The sequence below is a fragment of the Hyperolius riggenbachi genome, chromosome 4 (assembly GCF_040937935.1).
Source record: "Hyperolius riggenbachi isolate aHypRig1 chromosome 4, aHypRig1.pri, whole genome shotgun sequence".
Taxonomy (NCBI): Eukaryota; Metazoa; Chordata; class Amphibia; order Anura; family Hyperoliidae; genus Hyperolius; species Hyperolius riggenbachi.
This window is the reverse complement of record NC_090649.1, coordinates 353346470-353371233: the sequence shown is the minus strand read 5'-3', so window position 1 is coordinate 353371233 and position 24764 is coordinate 353346470. Positions and strand designations below refer to the sequence as shown.

The 24764-nt window shown below is 45.2% G+C and overlaps 1 protein-coding gene across 4 annotated transcripts in view; it reads left to right on the top strand.

Moving 5' to 3' along the window:
* MEMO1 (mediator of cell motility 1) overlaps positions 1-24764 on the top strand; it is a 715696-nt gene that overhangs the window by 303890 nt on the left and 387042 nt on the right. The window lies entirely within an intron of this gene.

Here is a 24764-nt window from a genome sequence, read left to right as displayed (position 1 = left end):
TCTATCATCCACAGCAGCACCCACAGGGACCTCCCACCCCCCTGCACCCACACACTCACATCTCGCCTTCATATGACACTTAGTACTCGCATCAAACTGCCACATGACACCCAGCACCTACCCCCCTTTCCCCTATAGCTGGCACCCAGTACACCCACATGGCACAGTACCATACTGTGCCAAGCCCTGACATAAAAACATAAGAGAAGGGGCGCTTTGAGCTTTCTGTCGGAGTAATACAACGCTGCTGCTGGGCAGGTCTCACCTGATTCAGATGTGGCTGGCACAGCGTACACAGCCTCAGCACACTTGCGTCCCACTCAGCCGGGGACCGGGCTCACGCATATGGGCGGATGTGACGTTGCGTCCCAGCGTCCTCCGGGGTCTGTAGTGATGGTAACCAGGACGCTCGCTGAGGAGGCGGCAAGCGAAGATACGCTACAAGTATACCACTGCGGGTGGGATTCCGCGGTTTACACAAACGGAGGTGCATTCAACTAGTAAAAGTACTATTCAACTAGTTAAAACCTCAAACTAATGTAACAGTGAAACATATTCAACAGTGAAAGTAAAAGTACTTTTACTAGTTGAATTTACCTCCGTTTGTGTAAACCGCGGAATCCCACCCGCAGTGGTATACTTGTAGCGTATCTTTGCTTGCCGCCTCCTCAGCGAGCGTCCTGGTTACCATCACTACAGACCCCGGAGGACGCTGGGACGCGACGTCACATCCGCCCATACGCGTGTGAGCCCGGTCCCCGGCTCGGCTGAGTGGGACGCAAGTGTGCTGAGGCTGCGTATGCTGTGCCAGCCACATCTGAATCAGGTGAGACCTGCCCAGCAGCAGCGTTGTATTACTCCGACAGAAAGCTCGAAGCGCCCCTTCTCTTATGTTTTTATTGCAGTGGTGACTTCGGGAGCAGCTGAGCACATTTGATAGGGGCCTGATCGCACCAAGGGGTGTTACCCATCAAGCCCTGACATGGCACCCAGTACTCACACATGCACACAGCCTCCACATGGCACCCACTATCTGCGCGGAGTACCTGCAATAAACATGATACTTTATACCCACCCATAGTCAAAACCCACATGACGCTTTGTGCCTGCACCCAGAACCCACTTGGCACCCAGCGTCTGCATTCCACACCCATTTTACATTTTCACCCACATTGCACCCTGCACTCACTCCCAGTACCCACTTGGCACCCAGTATTTGCACCTAGGACCAACATGTCAGGCACCCTATGCCCCACATAATCAGCACTCACACCCACATGGCACAGTACTCACACAGCACCAAGTTCCCAAGCCATTATATGCACCTAGTACCCTTCCATGGTCAGCACCTAAATAGCACCCAGTACCCACCCATGAGGCCCAGTATTCTCCCATTACACACATTCAGACCCCGCATGGCACTCACTACTCGCTTATGTCCTGCCCACTACACTTTCATGCACCCCACTCTTGGCCTACGCCCAACACTCAAATGGCTCCCTGTACCACTTAGCACTCACAATTTAATTTGCATATGCTAGGGAGATGAGTGGAAAACTGCATTTAATACCCTGGATGCGTCCATTGTACCAAAGCACTGTGTGGTAGCAGCTTTAACCAGTTCACGATTTGTGATCTTGCTAAAGTTCTGTAATCTTACCAAGGTGATGTTCCGCCAGATTAACCTTCAGACTCATAAGATTGCAGGTGTTACAACAGTTTCATGAAACCAAGTCTATTTGGGCACCATGGGGAGACTGACACTCAAATTGCTTAGATGTCATGTTTGGTGGCCTTCTCTGGTGAAAGATGCAAAAGCCTTCATTTAAGTGAACCCAAGGTGAGCGTGATATGGAGGCTGCCATATACACCATATTTTTCAGACTATAAGGCGCTCCAGACTATAATACACACCTAGGTTTAGAGGACAAAAACTAAGGGGAAAAAAATTATACTAAACTTGGTATGTCCATGGTCTAGGAGCATCCTTCCCCCTCCAATTATAGTTCCCCTTGTGCCTTCCTTGTACCTCTGGTGTCCAGTTCCCTCCTGTGCCCTGTGTTCCCGTGTCCTGACCACCCTGAGTCATCCTGCGTCCTGTCCCCATGTCCTGTGTCATCCTGCATCCTCTGTCCCCCTGCGTCAGACTAGGGTTCTCATTCTCCTCTGGCTTTTATCCAGAAACTAACGTTCAAACTGAGAGAAAAAAAAATCAATCTCTGTAACCCCCTGTCTCCTCCAATGTGCTGTCCTGTCCTCCAACCTCCTTTCCCCTCCAGTGTACTCTCCTGTCCTCTGTCCACCTTTCCCCTCCAGTGTGCAGTCCCTATCCTCCCCCCCCCCCCCCTTTCCCCTTCAGCATACTGTACTGTTGTCCGCCCCCTGTCCCCTCTGGCGTGCTGGTCCCCTCTGGTGTGCTGTTCCCCCGCTTGCTGTCCCCGTCTTCTGCTGCCTTTCCCCTCCAGCATATTGTACTTCTTTCCAGCCACATCCCCTCCAAGTACTGTTCCCGTCCTCTCCCTGCCTGCTGCCCCACTGCTTTCCCATCTGTCCACTCCTGCGTGCTGTCCCCCATCTCCTCTGGGCATGCTGTTCCCATTCACATACCATATATATGTAGCCACTGGTAAAGTACGGTATCTTCCGGGAAAGCACAGCCGCATTCAGGAATCAAACTGGAAGCGCTGCTCCAGCTTGCCCATCATGGCTGCCTACAACTCCCTCTTCTTACTGTATGCTCTAGTCTCGAGGGGGGAGGCAGTCTCCGTCATTGGGGCCAATCACAGCACTCCCTACTACTGAGGACATGCTGTGATTGGCCCCAATGACAGAGACTGCTCCCGCCCTCGGGACTAGTGCGTCCAGTAAGAAAAGGGATCTGTTGGCTGGCTGGAGCAGCACTCCTAGTTTGATTCCTAGATGCAGCTGTGCTTTTTCAGAAGATACCAGACTTTACCAGTGGCAGCATATGTACAGTATGTGAGCAGGAACAGCACGCCCGGTGTGATGAGGGACAGCGCGCAGGAGTGGAAAGATGGGAAAGCAGTGGGTCAGGCTGCGGAGGACGAGGATGGACAGTACTTGGAGGGGATGGGGCAGAGGACAGTACAGTATGCTGGAGGCGAAAGTTAGCGGAGGACGACAGTGAAAGTAAGTGGGGGAGGACAGACGGGGACAGCATGCCGGAGGGGACACAGCGCCAAAGTAGCATTCGGACTATAAGACGCACCTACTTCCCCACCGCCCCAAATTTGAGGGAGAAGTAGTGTGTCTTATAGTCCGAAAAATATGGTATTTCTGCCTGCCTACACTCTGGGTGTACTAGGAGATAGCCCTGTCTGCCTAGGGGATTCCCTAAATTCTCTTATTGCATTCCACTTTGAGCTTTTGGATCAAATCTCCATTAGGGACTTAACGCTGAAAACATGTTTGCTAGTAGCAGTGACTACAGCCAGGCGTATAGGGGAAATACAAGCCTTAAACATTAAGCCACCATTTATGACTATCCAGCCGGATAGAATCACTTTTAAGTTACCTCCAGGTTTTTCTCCAAAAGTTGTGACAGATTTCCATAGAGAACAGGAAATCTTTGTCCCTTCTTTCTGTCCGAATCCTTCAAATCGCTCAGAAGAGAAGTTCAGTTCCCTGCATATCAGGAAAATGGTTTTGTTTTATTTAGATAAAACTGAGAAGTGGAGAGAGTAGGATAATTTATTTGTTCAGTTTCAGGGTGCTTGTAAAGGGTTAAGAGCATCCAAGATTACTTTAAGTAACTTGTTAAAGTTATGCATAGGCAAAGCTTATGAAATAGCAGGTAAGCCAGCCCCTGTGAATGTCTAAACACACTCCACTAGGGCTGTCTCCTCTTCCTGGACAGAAAGAAATTCTGCCTCAGTACTCCAAATTTGTAAGGCTGCCACATGGTCCTCATCAAGACTTGGGGTTTGGTCATAAAGTGTTATCTGCGGGTGTCCCGCCCTGAGAGAGGTGGTAATCTAACTCTCCTAGTACACCCAGAGTGGAGGCAAACAGAAGCCAATAATTGCACTTACCATTAATTGGTTTTCTGTGTAGCCTCCATGATGGGTGGACTTACCCACCCAAATGTAACGGTAAGTCTCCTACTGAGTCAAGATAATAGTCAATGCACTGAGGCTAGGTAGGAGGATGTGGCTATTTAAATTGTATCTTGTGCTTCCTGTCCCCTAGGCAGGTGGGGCTATCTCCTAATGCACCCATCGTGGAGGCTACGCAGAAAACCAATTAACGGTAAATGTAATTATTGGCTTCCTTTTAAGCAATACCAGTTGCCTGGCTGTACTGCTTATTGTCAGCCTCTAATACGTTCAGATATAGACCCTGAACAAGCATATGATAGACGTATATGCTAGTAGAAGGTGACAAAAAACACAGGGACACCAGGAGCCCGATATCGTGTATTATCGTCAATCAAGATGGTCAAGATATAAACGATAGGTAATATACTCACAAGTGTGGGTTGCCAAAATAGAGCAACCACCTTTAGTGCATGTGGAGAAGGACCGTCTCCACTCGGCTTTTATTGGTCGCTGCTCCTAGAAAAACGCGTCCTACAGAAATGTAGAGGCGCAGCCCCTGGCAGAATTGCTAGGGTCACGAGTAGTAGATTACAAGGGAAGGAGGCGCCCAAGGGATGTATGTGAGTCCTCAATTACTAGGTAGTATATATGACAATTTGATCGGGTAAGTAGAGAATACTCTTACCTGTAGTAAAGGTAGTAGACCACTGATATAAAATTGATATAATTTATTAGATAAGATTAGCACCTTGACAACGCGTTTCGCGACACAGTTGCTTCCTCAGGTCATGTAAAGTGCTATAAGAGAACAAGGGATGGCTATCAGACTAATAAAACATCTCTAGATGAACAATGCGTATTATATATACACACAGCATAAAAGAGTCCGAAAAAATTATAACATTGTGCATACAATTAAATACAATTACATATGTCCGCATAGAGCCTTAAATAGGGGAAGTTGTAAAAACAAAAACATTATTAGTATATAAATCCCCAATAGTACCAATAGTTGGATAGAACGGTGCAGGGAAAAGAAATGGCAGTTCTATGATAGTTGTAATATAATGTTTGGCCAGTAGGTGGCAGTAGGGATATATATATAAATCAAAGAATGTGAACAACCTGAATAGTTGAAAAATATCTATATATATATTGTTATGCGTATTCTTGCGTAAAGATACTGAATGACTATTAAAGTGTAGAGATGCACATATTTAACCTTTTAAGAACTAAATAGCAACAAGTATACTAAACTCAGCAATCATCTTAAGAGATACTAGCCATTGATTTATAAGGGAAAGTTATTATACACTGTTTATGTATAACTGAACAAACAAACAAACAAACACAGAACATTTATATCGCGCTTTTCTCCTGGCGGACTCAAAGCGCCAGAGCTGCAGCCACTAGGACGCGCTCTATAGGCAGTAGCAGTGTTAGGGAGACTTGCCCAGGGTCTCCTACTGAATAGGTGCTGGCTTACTGAACAGGCAGAGCCGAGATTCGAACCCAGGTCTCCTGTGTCAGAGGCAGAACCCTTAACCATTACACTATCCAGCCACCACAACTGAACGTATATTTGAAAAATCAACAGTATATTTCTCATTGGACTGCTGTAATGTAAAAAGTAAGTTTATTTTTATATTGTTTTAATATGTCTTGGCATATTGTTAAAACATTTTTGGAAATTCCAATAAAAAAATATTGAAAATGAAAAATATCTATATCTATATATATAATACATATATATATAATATATATATATATATATATATATATATATATATATATATATATATATATCTGACCCAATAAGTTAAAATATATTTAAAATATATGTAATGAAAATGCATCTGGAGACTGAGACACCCATATGTAAACTATAGGTAACAATAAAATATTGTATATAAGACCAGGTCAATTGCAAAAACATATATACCTGCACCATATACATATATATGTATATGTATGTATACACACACTCGTGTACAGTACCTACAACAATAGGAGTACATATAGAAAAGCAACGACAACCAAGAGTAAACGGGGGCCCCTGTGGTGTAAGGAGCATCTGGGAGAAAGTATATAAAAGACACAAATGTATGTAGACGACGAGGTTCCTAAAAAGTGTAGAAGGGCTATACAGTCCAGCCTGACCAACATGTGAGGGACCATAAACTGTATGAGGGGAGCGGAAAGGTAGGAAAGGCTGGCAGGTAGTATAGGGACTTACCTCTATAGTTGTGATAGATAGTCTGGGCGCCATGACTGTCAGGCCGCCGGCACAGATTAAAAACCTTACGGAGATAAATGGGAGGGCACCCGTGCGGGTGCACGTAACGTCCGGGGGCGGGACAGAGGTGTCAGGACTTGCTGCCCTGTAGCGCTGTGCTCAGGCAGCGTAGGATGTTGGGAGAAGGACTGATGTTGTCTAGACGTCATATCCGGGGGCAGGTCTGGGGTGTCAGAAGTAGCTGCCCCGTAATGCTGTACTAGGGCAGCATAGGATGTTGAAGGTCAGATAGGTGCTGGCTGAAAAAGTCAGTGTCAGCGGGAAGGGTGTTATGGGGTAGGAACCTATAGGGAAAAGGGAGGGAGAGTGTAGCAATGTACTAAAGTAAACATGGGGCGAGGGCCAATTGCGGGGAAGGAGTGTAGCCATCTATATGGTGGCAAGCCAGAGGAAGGGGGAGGGTACTAAAAAAGCCATGATGGTCGTGGCAAAAATGCAACTAGTAATGCAGCTACGTTTCAATTGGCCAGGCATATAAGGTGTATCCATAAGGTACTGATGTATGCTTAATGGGCAGAAGGGTAGAGTGTTATAGGGTACTGATGCATACTCACTAAGCAGAATATTATTACCCAGATCCCAAGTATAAAAGCTGGCTGCAGAGCCAGAAAAAAGACTAAAAGATATATATAAGGAATGTATGTCAGTGGGGGCGAGTGAGTAAAGATATAAAATAGAAGTATAGCAGATAGTAAATGATTAAAATAAAATCAAATCAAAGGTCCAAAAATGCTGTATGGACTCTGAGAACATAAAGGATATGTCAGATAATAGTAACAATTAAGCCTGAAACATACATAGCCTGAAACATACATACATGTGTATGTGTAACATACAACTAACAACAAGTTAATTACTTCTAAAAAAAAAGAGGTACTAAACAGACAGTTTTTGTAGGATCATGGTTGGAGAACAGGTGTATCAGGTGAGGGAAGGGGGGGGGGAGGAGGGGGTGTTTAAGGGGGGGGGTGTTATTCGGGAGGGTATAATGAGAAGGGGGGGGCAGTTTTTTTTTGGGGGGGGGGTTTGGGGGGTATGGCATAGGGCAGGCTAGGGGAAAAAACGGATTCTGGGACCCATAGTGGTCTACAATAATTCACAGGTTATGCTCAAGGCATATATTCAGACCTTCTGGTTGTAATGTTCTCAATTTGAAAACCCAGTACATTTCTCTGGCTCTTAGAGTTCCATAGCGGTCAGTAGTATCTTCAGAAATTTGTTCAATTGGGCAGAGAGTTAATGTGGAGGAGTCTTGATTGTGGATCTCCTTAAAGTGTCGTGATAGTCCATGTTTGGTGTACCCTTTAGAAATATTATGTCTATGTTGTCCCCATCTGTCTCTGAGGGTCTGAGTGGTTCTACCTACATATTGGAGGCTACATGACCATGTGATTACATAGATTACAAACCTGGAAGAGCAGTCTATGTGCTTTGAGATTTTGAACGTTTGCCCAGTTACCATAGAGCGAAACTCCTTTTGGCCAGTTATCATTTTCTGGCAACATAGGCAACTCCTGGTTCCACACTGTTCTATTCCCTTCTCTTGTGTTGCATCTATTCTCTTATTAACAGTTCTTAGTCTACTAGGTGCCAAAGAGTTCCTAAGTGTTTTCGCTCTCCTAAATATGCATTTGGGTTTTGCACCGATGTGCTCTTTTAAATATGGATCAGACAGTAGGTGACCCCAATGTTTATTGAGAATGGTTCTGATAATGGAATGATTATTAGAGTATCTCGTTATAAACCGAGGTTCAGTTGGGGGCGGTGTAGATATGTTTGTTCTTATTCCTTGTAAGTAATGTTTGCCTGTCGGCAGATCTAGCTTTTGCCCGAGCATTCTTAACCAGGTTCTTAGGAAAGTGTTTCTGCTTAAATTTGTTTGTGAGGACTTTTGCTTGATTTTCAAACGTATGTAGGTCAGAACAATTTTTTCTGATTCGTAAAAATTGCCCATAGGGTATGTTACTCTTCCAGGGTTTATGATGATTACTCCTGAAGTCTATATATGCATTGGCATCTACTGACTTAAAATAGTTGCAAGTTTTGATCCGACCTTCCTCAATATATAATTTTACATCAAGATATTCAATATGGGTATCATCTGTATTAGATGTAAATGTGATACCCCAATTATTGGAATTCATGTAAGAATCCTACGCTGCCTGAGCACAGCGCTACAGGGCAGCAAGTCCTGACACCTCTGTCCCGCCCCCCGACGTTACGAGCACCCGCACGGGTGCCCTCCCATTTATCTCCGTAAGGTTTTTAATCTGTGCCGGCGGCCTGACAGTCATGGCGCCCAGACTATCTATCACAACTATAGAGGTAAGTCCCTATACTACCTGCCAGCCTTTCCTACCTTTCCGCTCCCCTCATACAGTTTATGGTCCCTCACATGTTGGTCAGGCTGGACTGTATAGCCCTTCTACACTTTTTAGGAACCTCGTCGTCTACATACATTTGTGTCTTTTATATACTTTCTCCCAGATGCTTCTTACACCACAGGGCCCCCGTTTACTCTTGGTTGTCGTTGCTTTTCTATATGTACTCCTATTGTTGTAGGTACTGTACACGAGTGTGTGTATACATACATATACATATATATGTATATGGTGCAGGTATATATGTTTTTGCAATTGACCTGGTCTTATATACAATATTTTATTGTTACCTATAGTTTACATATGGGTGTCTCCGTCTCTAGATGCATTTTCATTACATATATTTTAAATATATTTTAACTTATTGGGTCAGATATATATATATATATATATATATATATTTTTTTCAACTATTCAGGTTGTTCACATTCTTTGACTTCTATCCAACTATTGGTAGTATTGGGGATTTATATACTAATAATGTTTTTGTTTTTACAACTTCCCCTATTTAAGGCTCTATGCGGACATATGTAATTGTATTTAATTGTATGCACAATGTTATAATTTTTTCGGACTCTTTTATGCTGTGTATATATAATACGCATTGTTCATCTAGAGATGTTTTATTAGTCTGATAGCCATCCCTTGTTCTCTTATAGCACTTTACATGACCTGAGGAAGCGACTGTGTCGCGAAACGCGTTGTCAAGGTGCTAATCTTATCTAATAAATTATATCAATTTTATATCAGTGGTCTACTACCTTTACTACAGGTAAGAGTATTCTCTACTTACCCGATCAAATTGTCATATATACTACCTAGTAATTGAGGACTCACATACATCCCTTGGGCGCCTCCTTCCCTTGTAATCTACAAGCATATGATAGAATGGCTGCATGCTTGTTTCTGGTGTTGTTCAGACACTACTGCAGCCAAATAGATCAGTAGGGCTGCCAGGCAACTGGTATTATTTAAAAGGAAATAAATATGGTGACCGCCGTATCTTTCACTTCGGGTTCACTTTAAGTCTTGCATGGTCGGTGCTCGAAGCAAGTCTTCTCATATATCACCCTAGGGGATCATTGCTCCCTTTGCCTATATCTGATAAGCCCTGGAAAGATTTGTCTATGGATTTTGGGGTTGATTTGCCTTCATCCAATGGTTGTACTGTTGTCTGGGTCACTGTTAATAGGTTCAGTAAGGTGGCACATTCTGTGTTACTCCCCAAGTTGCCCACTGTCCGTTACAACGTTGGTTGCAGGTACAAGGAACAGAATTAGCAAGGGACTATTGATAGAGTAAAAAAAAAATTCTGACATACATTGTTCACCGGAAACTTTTTTTTTTCCCCCTCCATGTGATTTGGTCTAGGTTTCTACCATGAACATTCCTTTGTGTCAACTATCCCCGAAACAAAGTGGGGACCCAAATGTATTGGGCATTTTCTGTTACTGAAAAGATCAATAGAGTAACTTATAGGATGGAGCTTCCTCAGTCAGTTAGGGGAGTAACGCAACTTGAGAGATAGGAATGAACCTTGAAAATCAAACACAAAGACAACGGGACCCCATATAGTGTAGTATTTTCCATAATTTGGAGAAAAAGTGTAATAAAAGGGGAGTGGAGGGTATTCACAAGATAAGGTTGCTGTAAGGGCAACCAAACAATTAAACTTTGGGGAGGATAACTGTCTTCCCATGCCTACAGAGAACACCACTTGTATTTAGGTTGCTTTCTTGAAAACAGGCTGAGAACTGGTTAGCTGTATCTGTATCTGACAGGAGGCCACCATCAGGAGGATATAAAAAACGGGGCGACCTTGCTTCAATTGTTAAACGTCATCGGCATTAAAACTAACCTATATAATTCCCCTTTATCAGGTTCCCCTTTATCAGGCTTCCCCTCAAAGTGTAATGCCCTCCTTCAATCGATAATGAATGTGGCAGCCAGACATAACAGCTCCACTCATCAGAGCATCTCTACTACTCCCCTCTGTTAAATGACAGCCAAGGTGACATGATGAAATAGACATGTTTATGTTGTGAAGTTTAGAGGGGGTCGCAGCCAGCACGCAGTACACAGATGTATAAAACAAAGTCCATTTATTGTGCAGTAGAAATAAACAGCTTCAGTTCAGCAGTAATAAGTGGAAAATAACAGTTCAGCTTACTTCAGCTTGGTAAGATAAAGTCCAGCAGGTTCAAACAAAAGTTCAGTTTTCATCAGGCCAACACCATACAAACAGAGCAGGGTATGGTTTGGCTTCCATCAAATACTCCAATATTCCTTGTCAGGAGATTTCCATAGCATACATGCTACTCCTTCAACACCTCTCTCCACACTGCTTGTGAGGCTGCTTCTTAAGCATAAATTTGCATCTCATCAATACCATAATTAGTGAGACTCAGCCCCACTGACAACCAGGTGTGTACCTAGGTGGGATGGGAAGGCCCGCCCTTCCTTCCCTCCCATCCCAGGAGTCCGGCCCTGAAAAGAAAAAACCAAGCAGCAACTGCTTGCTGCTAAAATCCGGACTCCCTTCTTAGGACCACACAGGGTTTTAAAGTGACCACAGTCCAAATACCGGGGAAATATACCTCCCATCTATTACCCAGCCCCGATGGCCACTACAATGTACAGTGCCAAGCACACAAATAACTAGGCTGTGTTCCTAGATCTGTGCCTGCGCAGTCCGCTCTGGTCCACGTGGCAGTGATTGACAGCGCCGCTCGCGCAGGCGCAGTACAGGTCGACCTGAAGGTCGGCCTGACGTCATCGCCGGGGACTGGAATGGAGCTGAGGTGAACGGTTGCGTGCAGTGCTGCTGTTTTATTAATTTTTGCTTTAGGATCAACTTCAAAATCATGTGCATGGCCTACAAATTGCAGCACAGGGACCTGCCCAACCTACGTCTTCGACTTTTCCACAGGCACATACTGGCACGGCTCCACCGACCTGTGCTTGTTTGCACCGCACATAACTCACTTACATGAACCACTGCAGGACTTCAAACAAGCCCTTAAAGGGAACCTTAACTAAACGAGGGGTAAAGAGTTTCACTTACCTGAGGCTATTACCAGCCCCCTGCAGCAGTCTTGTGCCCTAGGAGCCGCTCTGGAATCCTCCGGTCCCCCGCTGTCACTTAGTTTCGTTTTTGACGACTCATCAGTCGGCCGGCCGCCATGTGTATTATTGGACGCATTCTCTACTGCAATTAGCACTGTTGCGGACCGCAACGCGTACAACAATACGCGTTGCCACATATCTACGTGTGCAGAATGCGGCAACGCGTATTTTTGTATGCATTGCGGCCCGCAACAGCGCTAATTGAAGTAGGGAATGCGTCCAATAATACGCATGGCGGCCGGCCGACTGGTGAGTCGTCAAAAACGAAACTAATTGACAGCGGGGGACCGGAGGATTCCAGAGCGGCTCCGAGGGTACAGGACTGCTGCAGGGGGCTGGTAATAGCCCCAGGTAAGTGAAACTCTTTACCCCCGTTCAGTTAAGGTTCCCTTTTAGACTCTCACCTTTTCATGCTCGCCTATATCCCTTCCCCCCCCCCATCCCCATTAGTACGTTATAGTAATACATTTTGCTGGGCACCCTCTCAACAGACGCACCTATTGTCTCTACCCCCACCCTTTAGATTGTGAGACTCTGGCAGGGCCCTCCACCCTAGTGTGTTCAGCTTGATTATGCAATCTTCCTCTCTTAGGCCTGGTTCACATTAGCGTTTTTCTGTGGAGCCGGCCGTAAGGACCTGGCCATCAGGATCAGGAAAAACTGTCAGTTTTTACAGCCAGTGTGCTGTGAACTGTCAGTTTTCTATTTGTTACTATGTAGCTGCAACACCTTCCTTGTCCGTTCCGCTGAGCAAAACGGTCCGGAAAATTGGGTCCTGCGGCATTTTTTTGTCCGCTCGGCGGAACGGACCAAGGAACCGTACGGCTGGTTCCGTTGGCAAACGCTTATGTGAACCGGGCTTTACACCCCTTGCATATTAGACTCTATTTTTAGCAAAACCACTTAACCACTCTTACCAAAGATATTTGCATTGTTTTTTTTTTGTTTTTTTTTTGTGAGCTCCTTATATGTTAACCCATTTATCTATTGTGCAGCGCCACAAAAAAATTTTGCTAAGCACAGTGGCTTAGTGGCTAGCACTCTTGCCTTGCAGGCCAACACCTGCAGGGAGTTTGTATGTTCTCCCCGTGTCTGCGTGGGTTTCCTCAGGGCACTCCGTTTTCCCCCCACATCCCAAAAACATACAGATAAGTTAATTGGCTTCCCCCAAATTGGCCCTAGACTGCGATACATACACGATACATACACGATACGTACATAGACATAGGACTACGGTAGGGATTTGATTGTGAGCTTCTCTGAGGGACAGCTGGTGACAAGACTATATGTACTCTGTAAAGTGCTGCGGAAGATGTTGGCGCTATATAAAAACTAAATAATACAGTAGAACCCATTTAAAGTAAACTTCAAGGGACCAGGAAAAGTAGCTTACTATATCAGAATTTGTCATACATTGTATATTTATACAGACCTAGTTGCTGGGACCTAAGGACTGAGTTTAGTATATCCAGAGGTTTACTATATTAGAGATTCTATTGTAATGTATAAGAAGACAAAATCTTTATAGAAGCATTCAAAGGCATGCTTTTATCAACCCTTTTGTCTTCTCATACATATGTTGTTCTTCATGTCCATAGTGTTTAAGCATTGAAGTCAAGTGTCTGGTATTGAGTACTTCTGTTGTTTATATTGTAGGCACTGTCATTTGGCCTGATGAAGTTTTATATGTATACTCACGAAACGCGTTGCCTTAGTGCTTGTTTACTTGAAACTTGTTTACCTTGTATTCAGTTTCATTCTTGAGGTAAGCCACCTCTTAATCTTGATTTTAAGGATTTAATGTATTTTTTATTCACTCTGGGTGCCTCTTCTCTCCCTCATTCAATTAGGGGAGTAGATTAATTTCATGTCTCATCATTGAAATCTGCAGCCAGTATTGATGAATCTGCTTCCACCTCCTCCCATAGTGATTGATGGTGAACCAAAAAAATTGAATTCACATAGAGTGTGCAATTATTTATATTATCCTATTGATTGGAAAGAATACGGACCAGAGGAGAGATGTTGGGTTCCATCTCATCAGACACAAGCCGATGATTTAATTCAAGAGGTTAATTCTAAGCATCCTGATATCCTAATAAGCATGAGTTGGAGTGTCTTGGCCACTCCAGTCTTCCCGGCCTCAGTCTCTATACAGCTAAGTCCTGGGGGCAACCGAAGTCAGGCAGACGCAACTTGTCTCCTGTTCAAGTAGGGGCTTTGTCTAAAGGTGAGGATCGTGGTGTCACATTAGGACATAGAGGCTGAAGGAAAGTGAGAGATCTGCCAGACCTTACAGTAGCCTCCAAATGACCAACCCTTTTAAATTCATTTATCTATATACAGAATGCTTTTATTGGAAAATCTTGGGGGAGAGATGATTACATTTCAAAGATTTGTTGCAATGTTCATTTGGGTCTGCCCAGAAATTCAAGGCTCAGTCTAGAGCTGATGCTGCCCCCTACATTTTGCTGTCCTGTATCGCGTGATTCAGTCAGTTTCATGGTAGGGCCAGCCCTGGTGCCAAACCATTCCACAAGCTCATGAGATGAACATTCTCAGTTAAGACACTTTTTTTTTTTTTAATGAGTAGTGTCATGCTAATTAAAAAAAAAAGCTAGCAATATTAGAAAATAAAAATCACCAGTTTCAAAATGTCTAGTAACCGTCTTTCTCAACTTACAGAAGGTGGGACAATGGCACAATATGGTACAAGACAGATGGAAAAAATAACATTTATATTGCACTTTTCTCCTGGCGGCATCAAAGCTGCAGCCACAAGCTCAGTAGGCAGTAGCAGTTTTAAGAAGTCTAGCTCAATGACTCCTTACTGCAGGCTCTCTCAACCAGGGTTCCCTGGAACCCCAGGGTTCCTTAAGGACTCTGCAGGGGTTCCTTGGCATTTTACCCCATCGTGGGGGAAGTAAAATAGAGCACACCATAATAGGTGGTACTGTAACAAGAAGCACTAAATTGGGGGGTCAGGAGACAGTATAATGAGGGGCAATGTAATAGGAGATAGTGAAATTAGCAGCCTAACCTACTTAAAGACCTTGCCTCCTGAAAAATAAATGTAGGGGTTCCTCGAGACCAAAAAATTGTTTGCAAGGGTTCCTTGAGATCCAAAAGTTATTTACAGGGTTCCTCCAGGGTAAAAAGGTTGAGCAAGGCTGCCTTACTGAATAGGGGCTGGCTTACTGAACAGGAGGAGCCAGTATGTGAACCCAGGTCTCTTGTGTCAGAGGCAGAGCCCCTAACCATTACACTATCCAGCAATCAGCCCTGCACTGGGTTATGAAATCTATGCTAAATTGATCAGCCGCACAAACGGACTCTCTGCTAGTCCCCTGCAGGTGGCTCCTCTTCCCTTTATTCTCTGTTTTTTCTTCCCTTTCCTTCTTCTGTTGTCTTGTTTATCCATTACTCCTTAGCAGCAGGCTGAGATGGGTAATAATTACAGTATTTGTATAATGCTTTTCTCCTGTTGGACGCAAAGCACTTGTGAGGCAGCCACTAGAGCACACTCAGTAGGCAGTAGAGGTGTTAGGGAGTCTTGCCCCAAAACTCCTTACTGAATAGGTGCTTGCTTACTGAAATAGGAAGAGCCGGGATTTGAACCCAGGTCTCCAATGTCATGAAACTCGGCATTTCTTCTTTGCTGTAAAAGATTATTTACAACAAAAATGTACTACCAGAAAAAACACTGGTAGCAGAACAGCATTCAAACAGTTAAACAAACATAGAACTTTGTTCTTCAGTGGGAAGCTTAGAGCCATTGCTCTAAGAACTTGAGGAAGTGATGACAATATGCCTGCATAAAACAAACAAGGTAATAAACACTGTTAGCAGTGTGTCAGCTAAATACAAGCCACAAGTGTACACAGGAGGAGACACAATCTCACTTTGATATATTCCTGGCTGTATGCTTAAATTCTAAATTCTGCATCAATCTGCTTTTATGGTATGCAACTGATTCATTTTCCTGGCTGTATGCTTAAATTCTAAATTATGCATCAATCTGCTTTTATGGTATGCAACTGATTCATTTTCCTGGCTGTATGCTTAAATTCTAAATTCTGCATCAATCTGCGGTATGCAACCGATTCATTTTCCTGGCTGTATGCTTAAATTCTAAATTCTGCATCAATCTGCTTAATTCTAAGTGTTAATAATTGGGGCTTCTTCCTGTGCTTCCATTTGCCTATTTCATTTCATTAGTCTCAATTTGCATATCTTTAGACTGGCCCTGCCTCTGTGTGGCTAGATTCTAGTGTCTAGTATATTCACAGCTGTAATCAGTCTGCTTGTTAGCATCTATCTAGTCAGGGATATATTAGCAGATCATATAGTCAGCATGACCTTGGTCAGCAGTGTATACATTTAGGGGTATACATTTAAAGGGTATTAATTTTAAGGGTACTTTAGACAAACAGAATTATACCAGAATTGAGCCAGAAGGGAACAGAAGTGAACTAGCACAAAACTCTGGGCTGTTGTTCATCTGCTGATTTTCTACACCCTGCATAGAAGTGCCTTCAATACCATATTGAACATACACCAGCTAAACATACAACCAGCTAAATTTAAGCACTGCACACCCGCTTACCAAACTACTGATGGTTTCACCATGCCTCACCAACCATACCACTGCTGATCTTCGCTGGCTGCTCCACTGCTGAACTCCCCACCAACTGATCCATCACCGACCTCCAGACAAGTTACATCATTACCAACCAGACACCCCATCTACCAATCACACACAGCTGGATTTTTTTACCATCATTGATGTTCTGCCAACTTCACTGCTGATCTCCTGTGGACTGCTCCTTACCAGATTGATTATTGATGCAACTTTGCTGAACCCCTTCAGCCACATCATTGGTGACATTTATCTCATCTTGGTCTAACTGCTGTCCCCCTGTCTATGCTTCCACTCTCCACACCCCATCCTACCTTATCCCTTCAGTACAATATGTACCCCTTCCCTCCTATTCACTCCCTGACCCCTCCACCATTTCCAAGCTATCTCCCTCCCCATCTTGCTCTCCCCCATCACCACATGCTCTACCTTCACCTCCTTCTACACCTCGCCCCCCTTCTGTCCTTAGACTCCCTTTTGGCCCTCAACCCCCATGTACCTCCCTTCTCTCCCCCACACACTCTACTCACACACCCCCTCGGCAAAACCTTATTCCTATCCATCCTACCCCTAGGCATTCGCTCCTGGTTTCCTGTGGCCTCTGGAATGCCAGGTCCACCCGCAATAAGCTGCTCTCTGGAACTCGCTCCCTTCAGCCACCAGACTCGCCCCCACCTTTAATACCTTCAAACAAGCTCTCAAGACTCACCCTTCTATGCTCGCATACCCCCCTACACCAGCACCATAATATGTTCTGTTAGACACCCTCTCAACAGATGCACCTATTGTCTACACCCCCACTCTTTAGATTTTAAGCCTCTGGCAGGGCCCTCTCCCTTAGTGTTTCCAGCTTGATTATGCAATCTTACTGCCAATCACCCCTTTTGTATACTGGAACAATCTCTATTTTGCCTATGATACAGTATTCTCAAATCATTTGCATGATCTTGTTTTGTTGTGAGTTTCCTGTATGTCCTACCTTGTATGTTAACCATTTGATCTATTGTGCAGCGCTGCGTAATATGTTGGCGCTTTATAAATACAATAAATAATAATAATAAATAAAATAATAATTGTAATATATAAATGCAGCAGCTATGCAATAAATTACAATAGCAACTTTCAGTGTAAATAAACTGTTCTTTGGGAACTTGCAAGACTTAATACTTAATAATACTTGTGCACAAAAGCAAATATGATAACTGTATGGGTAATAAAAATAGGAAAACATGTTTTTACTGAATGTTATGTCCTTCTTTAACCACTTCACCACTGAGGGGTTTTACCCCTTGAACACCAGAGCAATTTTCACCTTTCAGCGCTCTTTCCATTCATTCGTCTATAACTTTATTATTACCTATCACAATGAAATGAACTATATCTTGTGTTTTTCGCCACCAATTAGGTTTTTTTTAGGTGGGACATTATGCCAAGAATTATTTTATTCTAAATGTGTTTTAATGGGAAAATAGGAAAAAATGTGTGAAAAATTATTTTTCAGTTTTCGGCCATTATAGTTTTTAAATAATGCATGCTACTGTAATTAAAACCCATGAAGTGTATTTGCCCATTTGTCCAGTTTATAAAACCGTTTAAATTATGTCCCTATCACAATGTTTGGCGCCAATATTTTATTTTGGAAATAAAGGTGCATTTTTTTCAGTTTTGTATCCATCCCCAATTACAAGCCCGTAGTTTATAAAGTAACAGTGTTATACCCTCTTGACATAAATATTTAAAAAGTTCAGTCCCTAAGGTAACTATTTGTTGTTTTTTTTTATTGTTTATATATATATTTTTTTTTTAATTACAAAAAAAAAATTGAGTAGTGTGGGAGGTAATGAGTTAATTTATTGTGGAAAACTAATGTATTTGTATATGTAAAATGCTTTAGGGTGTAGTTTTACTATTTGGCCACAAGATGGCCACAGTGAGTTTGTTTACATGCGACCTGTAAGTGTTCGGAAGGACGCTTACAGGAAGCAGTACGAGTACGAGTTTCTAATAGAAACGAGTTTCTAATAGAAGCAGCGGATCATTGCGGGGGCTTAGATCAACGAACGGGAATGGATTAGATCAATGAACGGGAATGGATTTTCCCGTTCATTGATCGAGCGGGCGGTGGCGTGCGGCGGGAGCGCGGAAGGTACGGATTTCTCCGTCCCTTGGTTTTTTAGGGGGGAAAAAAGGACGGAGAAATTCGTACCGCGGGGGGTAAAGTGGTTAAGTACCAGTTATTACAAACCGCATGCATAAGCACTTACACAGTACATAGTTATTTGGTTTAAAAAAAGAGACATACATCCCTTGAGTTCAACCACTTAGTTACATAGTTACATAGTTATTTGGGTTGAAAAAAAGACATACTGTACGTCTATTGAGTTCAATCAGAAAGTAAAGTACAACACCAGCCTGCTCCCCCACATATCCCTGTTGATCCAGAGGAAGGCGAAAAACCCTTACAAGACATGGTCCAATTAGCCCCAAAAGGGAAAAAAATTCCTTCCCGACTCCAGATGGCAATCAGATAAAATCCCTGGATCAACATCATTAGGCATTACCTAGTAATTGTAGCCATGGATGTCTTTCAACGCAAGGAAAGCATCTAAGCCCCCTTTAAATGCAGGTATAGAGTTTGCCATAACTACTTCCTGTGGCAATGCATTCCACATCTTGAATTTGTTTCACTATTATCATTTATTTTGTTCCCTTGAATTCTTTAACTGTAATGTAGAAATGCAAGGTTTAAAGTAAACCAGAAATCAGGGCTGTGCAGAGGGTCCTTAAGTGGGGGGTGCTCAAATTTAAAAAAAGGGGCCCTAATTCAATCATGATAAATTGAGTATTGATGAGTAGTGATCGTAATCTGATGCAGGAGGGCATTTAGGTGACAAGGCTGGGGACAGGGGAGAATGGGGGGAGTGGTGGGCATGAATACTGTTTTCCATACATGTCTGCTCCCCCCATTTTTACAATTGCTTTCAGCTCTGGTATCCTTTTTAAAGTAGAGGTCACCTCCCAGTCACACTTCCACACCATTCCCCTGCCCTGCATCGGAGCACCCCACTGCTGGCTGACTACAGACTGTCACCACAACACAGTCACACTCACAGTGAAAGAGACGCGCCACTGGGTGCAATGGAGTCATCATGGCCACACAGTCAGACTCTGTCTTAGTCGCAGCAGTCTGTCCCTTCTCCTACTCTTGTAGCTGGGCCAGTCTCTCCCTCTGGCAGCTACGTCTCTGCTGGTGTCACGTCACATTGGCGTGATGCAGATCCCATGGAGTTCCATCACATAGCTACCAGGAAGTTACCCACCAGGTCTCCGTGACTCTGTCACTTGCCTGCAGGCAGACATTGCACAGAGGAAGTCAGGGGGAAGAGCCACACAGGACTGTTTCTGGCCTTTTTGTCACCCCAGACAAGAAATCCTGTGGCACCCTAACCCCTTCCCCCCCCCCCCCCCCCCCACACACACACACCCCATGAGGGGACACTTGGTGCTGCCAAGGAATAGAGGGGGAAGAGATCACTGCATGCTTCTAGGAAAGGGGGGGAGGTCACTAAGTGCTGCTGGGGAGAGAGGTCACCGGGTGCTCCTGGGGAAAGGGGGAGGTCAAGTGCTGCAGGGGAGAGAGGTCACTGGGTGCTCCTGGGGAAAGGGGGAGGTCACGGGCCCTTTTCCACTAGAGCGATTGTGATTGCTGAATTGCAAAATCGCAAATCGCTAGTGATTTTAAAATCGCTAGGGTTGTTACTTTATCATAGAAATCACGAGAAGTATTTTCCACTATTTGGAAATCGCAATCGCTTTCTGGAGCGATTTTTACAATGATAATGTAATGCAAATGCAAATCGCAATCGCATAACAGAATTAATGAAAAATCGCTATCGCTGGCGTTTGTAATTGCGATTGCTAGTGGAAAAGGGCCCTTAAGGTGCTGCTGGAGAGAGGGGTCACTGGGTGCTCCTGGGGAAAGGAGAGAGGTTACTAAGTGCTGCTGGGGAGAGAGGTCACTGGGTGCTCCTGGGGAAAGGGGGGGGGGGCACTAAGTGCTGCTGGGGAGAGAGGTCACTGGGTGCTCCTGGGGAAAGGGGGGAGGCCACTAAGTGCTGCTCTGGGGAGAGAGGTCTCTGGGTTCTTCTGGGGAAAGGGGGGGGGGGGAGGTTACAGGGTGCTGCTGTGGGGAGGGGGAGGTCACAGGGTTCTGCCAGAGTTGGGGAGAGGTCACAAAGTGCTGCTGGGGGAGACACTGGGTGCTGCTGGAAGTGGGGAAAGGTCACTGGATGCTGCTGGGGGTGGGGAGAGGTCACTGGGGTTGGGGGGAATTTGTCACTGGTACTGCCGAGGGGTGGGGGAAGAAGTCACTGGGTGCTGATAGGGAAGTGGGAGGAAAGCCACAGGGTTGCTGATGTGGGGTGGGCAGGAGTCTGCTGAGTGCTGATGGGGGAGGGAAGATCATAGGGTGCTGTCGGAGTGTGTCTGGGAGAGGTCACTGAGTGTTGCTGGGTAACAGGCGGGGAAGATCGCAGAGTGATGCTGGGGGGTGGGGGAGTAGCTACTGAATGCTGCTGGGGGGGGGGGAGCCACAGGGTGCTGCTAGGGAAAGGAGAGGTCAGAGTGCTGCCGGGGGTCACTGGGAGCTTTCAGGAAGACTCGATCTTACCTGCCTAGCAGCTTAAACGCACAAGCAGAAATCCAGTCAGGGTTCCACTTTACTCCATGTTGTGGGCAGAGCTTTATGTAGGCAGGAGGAGCCTACTATACACGGAGACGGGGCTTTTGTGAAGGGGGAGGGGCTTCTTCTGTGACTGTTAGGCAATCGGCAGCATGGATCCCGGTCCTGGAGATCAAAGGACCCTCCTGCCGTCACTGCTGCTGCTTCCTCTCTGCCAGGGACTCCGAAGTGGTGGCTGACAATAACAACCCAGAGAGAAGGGGCGGGACAGCATGCAGAGGCTGTGAGCAGCTCTGGGCAGACATCGGCTCACAGTGGAAGAGAGCTCCAGGCAGCAGAGCTGCACTAAATGCTGTAGCATGTAACGTGGCTCTACTGCCCAGAGCTCTCTCCTGGTGTGGGTACAGAAGCTGCCTGGAGCTGCTTACGTTGCCTCTGCATGCCATCCTGTCCCTTCTCTCCATGCTGCCCCTGCCCTGTGCGAGGATATAGAATAAAAACGGCCAGGGGGCTACATTAATGGGGCTTACAAAAGGGGGGTAATGCTTGAGCATCCACAGCACCCCCCTGTGCACATGCCTGCCAGAAATGGATATAACTAAAGATTTGATACTTACCTCCAGCCCCATAAGCACATCTGAGTCCCTTGCAGGCCTGCCGGGTCTGCCGTAATCAGCCCCGGGAAATGGTTCAGTCGCGTCAGTCGGGGTGTTCTGCACCCTCAGTGTGTGTCCTCAATGTATGTTCATTGAAAAAGTGAAAACCAGTTGTGTATACTTTGTAAGATATACAGGTAGTCCCCGGTTAACAAACGAGATAGGGACTGTAAGTTCGTTCTTAACCTGAATCCATTCTTAAGTCGCAACGCTATGCCATTTTGGTCCCTCTGTCTCCCTCTGTGCCTGTTTGTCCCCTTCAGTGATTTTGCTCCCCCTATGTGCCTTTTTGTCTCCCCCTGTGTCTCTTTGTCTCACCTCAGTGCCTCTCTTTGCTCCCCCCAATTTAAGTATCCAGGTATTAGCAGCCCCTGCAACAATTATAAGGTCGGTCCCAAATGTAGCACTGATTACACAAATGACAAATGCATCAATAACAATTTATATCCACAAATGACACACTATGCATCCTTGGTGACTGGCAACAAGGTTAAAGTGAACCGAGCCCCCTTTTTTTTTTTTTTTTTTTTTAGCACTCAGGACATCTCTATATAGCACATGAAAAATGCATGCCAACAATATGTTTCATTATTAAAATAAACTTTCATTTTACCTTGTATTTATATTCAAAGTAGGTTTATTAGCCTGTTTCAGCAGGCCTCCCCCTCTGTCCCCGGCCACAGAGATTTCAGGATTCTAATTGTTATATTGAGGCCATTACCAAGAAGTAAACAATACCTTTTCATCAACAAAGGGGGTAGGTAATTAGGACAGTTTCTTCAGACATTGGCCTCACTTCACTAAGCTTTATCAAACGTTTGGTAAATTGCCTCATGGGTAAAATCTAATTTTGAATTCACGAAGGTATTATAGATTTATTGAAAGTTTTATGGATAAAACATTCGATAAATATATAACACCTTAGTGAATTCAAAATTAGATTTTACCCATGAGGTAAATTATCAAACGTTTGATAAAGTCTTTGATAAAGCTTAGTGAATTGAGGCCATTGTGTTTGTGAATGTGTCAAGATAGCATCTCTGACATCTGTAAATAAGTAATGTGAGAAGGGGAGGGGGGAACATGGCAAGTTCTATGCCAGGAGAAATTCCAGTGAAAGAGAATGTGCTTAGTTCCCTTTAATGAGAAAAATCAAACCACTTTTTATTGCACAGGCTGAGAGTTCCAGGCAGTGCAGTTTCTAGGCTAAAATGCTCCCAGGGCAAAGGTGTAAAAATTGCCCCCCCCTGCGGAGCCAGGTATAGGTGCCCGCAGTATAGGTTAGCCAGGTCTAGTTGCACTCAGTATAGGTTCCCCCAGTATAGGTAGCCAGGCATAGGTGCCCCCAGTATAGTTGCCCCCAATATAGGTTAGCCAGGTAGGTGCCTCCAGTATAAGTAGCCAGTATAGTTGCCCCCAGTATAGGTTAGATAGGCAGGCGTCCCCGGTATAAGTTAGATAGGTGCCCCCAGTACAGGTTAGCTAGGTGGGTGCCTCTAATATAGGTAGCCAGAATAGTTGCCCCCAGCATAGGTTAGATAGGTAGGCACCTCCAGTATAGGTTAGGTAGGTGCCTCCAATATAGGTAGCTAGTATAGTTGCCACCTGTATAGGCTAGGTAGGTAGGTGCCCCCAATTCAGGTTAGATAACTTAAATGCCCCCAGTATAGAATAGATGGGTAGCTGCCCCAGTATAGGTTAGATTGGTAGCTGCCCTCCAGTATAGGTTAGATAGGTAGCTGCCCCCCAGTATAGGTTAGATAGGTAGCTGCCCCCCAGTATAGGTTAGATAGGTAGCTGCCCCCCCAGTATAGGTTAGATTAGGTAGTGCCCCCCAGTATAGGTTAGATTAGGTAGCTGCCCCCCCCCAGTATAGCTTAGATTAGGTAGCTGCCCCCCAGTATAGGTGAGGTAGGTGCCCGGCTCCCCAGTATAGATGAGGTAGGTAGGTGCAAACCCAGTATAGGTTAGATTAGGTAGCTGCCCCGAGTATAGGTTAGATTAGGTAGGTGCCCCCCAGTATAGGTTAGATTTAGGTAGCTGTCCCCCAGTATAGGTTAGATTAGGTAGCTGCCCCCCAGTATAGGTTAGATTAGGTAGGTGCCCCCAGTATAGGTTAGATTAAAGGTAGCTGCCCCCCCAGTATAGGTGAGATAGGTAGGTGCCCCCCCATAATGGAGGAGGGAGTCTCTCCCTGGGCCGCCCTCCGTGCTCCCCCCTCGGAGTGCAGAGTAATGTGCAGGGAAGCGCCTAACACAGCTACTCACCTCCCTGGTTCCAATCGCCGCTTACTCGCACGCTGTTCTTCTCCTCTGCCCCACCCGCTGATACACACGCTGCTTCCTGCTTAGCAGGAAGCAGCGTGTGTATCAGCGTCTATGCAGGAGGAGACCGGCGACGAGTGAACGGCGACTGGAACCAGGGAGGTGATTAGCTGTGTATGGCGCTTCCCTGTTGTAATAACTCTGCATCTGAGGTGGGAGCATGGAGGGCAGCGGGGAGAGGAAGGGAGGGAGAGGTCAGGTTGCCCTCCCCGTGGCTGCAGCTCCCCCCTCCATTACAGTGCCCCCTCTCCCAACAGCGCTCAGGGCGGCGGCACGGGCCGCGCGGCCCTATAAACGGGCATGGTTCCAGGCAGTTTACTGCAGAATAGAAGAATCATTCATCACCCACTTAGGCAAACATTTTGGGTCTGCACCCAACCCATTACTCTGCTGCCCCCTTCCAGCCCACTCTTAGGAACCTCCTTGGTTCATAGAAGCTGAGGAGACCCCATCATCCCACAAGTAAAATGTACCAAGGAGTGAGCTGGAGACTCTTCATTCTCCTGCAGCCCTCTGGAGTCATGTGGAATCATAGTTAAAAATAAATGAAAGTCTGAGCGAGGGGAATCTGCTGTCTGCACACAGTGGGGAAACTACAAACAC